Genomic DNA, 4,554 nt, shown 5'->3' with positions numbered 1-4,554 from the left:
CATGGACAAATCTTTATTTTATTTTATTAAAAATACTTCACTAAGAAATACGACTTTTTATATGTGAAAGACTTGTAATATTAACTGTGAGACTGCCATGTTTCGTGAAAATGTACCCAATATATTGAGAGTTAAGTATTAAATTTATAATGACTTCAAACGAGTACAAATATTCACATGACTTCATCAAATTGACCGACCCGTGTTGAGAGTTAAGTGATTTTTCAATCACAACAACATTATCTTTTTCTTCAACTACAGTATTTAACCCTTTAGAGACGGGTTAGGAGTGAAAGGCCATGTCACCTCGTTTGTTGACTCGCATTCCAAATTTTATTGAACTACTACTTCATGAATTTTTGTCAATAAGTTTGGTATTAAACTGTAGGTTATAATTCAAGTTTTAGAACTATATATTACTCAATTTTGTAATTTAAAAGTAAATATTAGAAAACACGGATAAACATCAATTCTTATGTGTCACATGGTATGTTGAATGTAGCACTGGTTCAAATTAGATGTTTGTAAAGTCAAAATAATAAGTCTGTAGTTTCATACGAATTAGAAACTAAAATCACCAATACTGACAAGCTAGAATATAAAATAAGAGCCTCTTGTCTTTTCAATTTGCCAAGATATTGCTCATGTAATAAATCAAACACAGTGGCACCCCACCCACTTCTTTATATGAAATGAATAACCCCAGAATATCCCCCTAGTGGGTTTCTCAGCCATTTTAATAGGCTTTACACAATTTCTTTCTTTTGAACCAATATTTTAATGAGGTAGGGTGTGCTCGAAATTTCATATTTTTTAGACCAAAATATATCTTAGTTACTAAGCTTGATAAATTACAGTGGAATTCTATGGTATTGATGTAGTAATTTATGATTTTTTTTAGTTATTCAAATGTATATATATATAAAAAACCTAAATAAAATATTTTGTTTCATGTCCTCCATGTGCAAATTTTTTAAATGCATTGCAACCGAGGACAAAGATCGTAACTAGAAGAGATAAATGTTTGCTTTAATTGTTTATTTACTGTTCCATGTTTTAAGAAAAATTAGTTTAAGAATTTATTTGTAAATAGTAATAATATATGTACATATATATATATAATGTATAATAATTGAAATGTGACCGTATTTTACAAAATACTAAAACACAGCCAAGACATGTCACTTTGTAAAGACTAAAGGTCAGTTTATATATTACTGGATATGGTAACACGAGTGCATGTGAGCCGCATCGTTTAACTTCTATATTCTTAGCCAGGCATGGGTGAAAGGTCAATATAATAGAAATAACAAATGTATAATGTTATGAGATTTAAGCTATTTCATCTAAACATTTATGTTATCTTGTTATAATTTATGTTCATTTTGGAATGAAAGAGGCATAATTTATGTTTATTTCCTATTTTTTTTTTTATTGTGCTTGCAAGATACCTCAATTTTACCGAACCCTTAAAGAGATTAATTACTGAAAATAACAGATTAAAGTTTTTCTTAAATATTTGATAACCATCTAGACATTATAAAGATTTTTCATGTGAAATTGCAAAATTTTCTGATGCATAAAAGATAAGCAAGATGTAAAGAAAAAAAAAAAAAAGGCATGAGAGAAGCATTGCTTTACAAACCTTAAGACTTATTTCCAACAAAATAAAGCTATGACTCCTTTCCCTAACCCTTACGTGATGGGCTCAGTATACTCGAGTTCGTATACACGTTTGCACACATTCAGTACTTATACTATAACTTTTACTGCTGTATGGGTATCTTCACAAAATTTGGTAATTTTTTGCAATGATTCCAATCGTCTGTGCACAAAAAAATTAATTTTTTAATTAAGTATTTTTACTAAATATTTGTTTGTGAAAATATCGAGCCCCTTCCATTACTAGTCCAAGTGCAAAGTAATTTTCATGTCATGACTAAATACCCTTCTCAATGCTTTACACTTATTAATAAGGTCCTCAATTAGATCTAAAATTGGCCGAGATGATGCTCTGAGATAAAAGTTTGAACTTGAAGAAAAACAGCCAATCTATGAGCCGCTATGCTGTGACTCAAAAATATTGCTGTGCGAACTTTGAAAAGGTAGTAGAATTTAGTGAATACTTAACAGTTAATTAGTTACGATTTGTCTTTCTACATCATGCCACTTTCACTAGTCGATATTAAATAATATTAATAATTAGAATTACTGACTAAAATTAAATTACTCGCAAATATTAACTCAATACAGTGGTACCAATACCAACTGAAAATCATTTTTAATTTAAAAAGAACAAAGCGAACTAATAATGGTTGGAGACGACTTGAATGGGTGATGAAGAAAAACTTTAATATAAGTTTAACATAACAGCAAATGTACGTTTTGACCTGATGAAGACAAAACCTTGTCGAAACGTTGTACATTGGCTGTTATGTTAAAGTTATATTAAAGTTTTTCTTCATTATCCATTCAAGCCGTCTCCAACCATTATTAGTCTCAAAGTCATCGAATTTAAAAGCGAACCAAAGAAAACGGTTGTTTCTAGCCCTGACGGCATCCTGCACGTAAGTTAGGCCTAACAGAAAACAAGAAATCCTTACAAAGTTAATGCTGCTACATGATATTGTATTTGATTAGGCCTAGGCTACATCAAGTTAAAAACTTACTTTTCTTTTAACTTAAATTACTGAACTTCTTGAACAAATTGATTATACATAAGCTCATAAATAGATGTTCGTAGTGCAACGTTTTTACAAATGTACGATAAATAAATAAATATATATATATATATATATATACACTAAAATAACATAATCTCAGTCATTACCTCTCCCTCTCCACCAGACTTAACTACGTAAAAGAGAACTTTTAAGTTTCAGCACACGCTTACTTCCAACAAATTATACTAAAATGTACGGGGCCAAATAAGTAGAGTATGGGGCAAACCAGGCAAGTCTCGCTCTAAGAGTGCAGTTTTAATAAATACAACAAAAATTATTTTAGATATGTGGTGCAGTTTTCTTCAAAACTTAGATTGAAATATAAAACACATTGAAGTCCTATACTCAATACTGTAATCTTGTTAAATTATCTAGATTATTTGGTTAATTAGTAAAATATGTTAAACAAACAATATAACGAAACAAAAACTCGTTAGTTTAGTTTATCTATCTTCCAGTGGCTCAGGGGGTAAGTATATGGACTAATACGTTTAAGCCCATTTGGCTCATCAATACTTTTGAGGGCTTATAAAACTAAATATCGGGTGTTGTTTTATGCGAAAGGACAAACAGGCAAATAATTCCAACGTTAAAATCCAGGATTCAATTCCCCATGATAGACTAATGCAGGTTTGCGCTAAAACAAACAAACTGTAAGGCGACAGTTTAGAACTGTTACTTTTTTGTACACATGTTAAAACGCGCAGTGCTTTTAGACGAGAAAGATTCTCAGTTTTCCTAACTTATTACAAAACATATGGATAACAAGGGACTATTTGGTTAATTGAAGTTGTCCATGCACACCTATCCTTGATTTAAAAAAACAACAAAAAAAAACAAGTTAAATCCACTCTCTATTTTTCAGCGATGAAATTATCAATTTCTTTTTTATACTCTTGTAAAGTGCCAACCTCAGTAGTATCACTACTGCCAACAGCAAGTTATTTCATAAGCCCATCGCATTGTTAGAAATATAACATTGTGTGAAGTGGAACCTAGCCTGTCTTTTCCAACCTCGTCCTATTATCTTCAGAATACAATACAAAGAAATCAGATGCCTCTATCCTATCAATTCCACGGATAATTTTGTAATCTTCAAAAAGGTCACCTCTTACCCTTCTTTTGTTAACCTATCCCCATAAGATGACCATTCCATCTGCGGAATTATCCTTGTAGCTCTCACCTGAATAATTTCCAATAATTTAAAATATTTCTTAGATGAGGTACCACAGCTGTACACATTATTCCAATATATAAATACACGCTAAAATTATATAAGTTTTACTACTAGCAACACAGCACTGCTTTGATTGATCCAGTGACTTAATCCACCACCATGCTAAGATCATTTTCTTCAGTAATGTTATTGAGTTGGTTGCTATCCATATTAAACTTATGATCCAAATTAGAGTAACTCAAATGCATTACTTTGCACTTACTATAATTAATGGCCATTTGCTAAATATTTATTCAGCTAACTAACTAATCCAAATAATTCTGATTATATTATTTGAGATTATTTACTAGACTTTTTCTTCTAAAGTATTGTTACGTCCTCGTTCGTTAATTGATTTTCCGTAACTTCGTTCCGACGAAACTTTAGCGACACAAGTCCTTTCTTAATAAAACTGGTTTATTCTTTCCGAATAAAACTTTACGATACACTTAATTTCAACAGTCGCGCTATAACAACGAACGTTAACTTCAACAATACTCTCTGACTGCAGTTCAATTACTCACTACCTACATTGTTCCCGTCACGTTGTGACCATCTTATATGTACCAGACTACCCCCAATCTAGCAAATGCTAGGGCAACATACTCAACATAG

General features: G+C 31.1%; 1 protein-coding gene across 1 annotated transcript in view; it reads right to left on the bottom strand.

Moving 5' to 3' along the window:
- LOC106466235 (ubiquitin-40S ribosomal protein S27a) overlaps positions 1-2,917 on the bottom strand; it is a 14,807-nt gene extending 11,890 nt beyond the window's left edge. The window contains exon 1 of the mRNA XM_013926486.2: positions 2,831-2,917. The gene's annotated coding sequence lies outside the window, so the exon portion shown is untranslated. The remainder of the gene's footprint in view (positions 1-2,830) is intronic.
- Between the last annotated feature and the right edge of the window lie 1,637 nt (positions 2,918-4,554).

This window comes from Limulus polyphemus, unplaced genomic scaffold (assembly GCF_000517525.1).
Source record: "Limulus polyphemus unplaced genomic scaffold, Limulus_polyphemus-2.1.2 Scaffold2200, whole genome shotgun sequence".
Lineage (NCBI taxonomy): Eukaryota > Metazoa > Arthropoda > Merostomata > Xiphosura > Limulidae > Limulus > Limulus polyphemus.
Note: the sequence above shows the minus strand (reverse complement) of the source record. Positions and strands in the feature narration are given on the sequence as shown.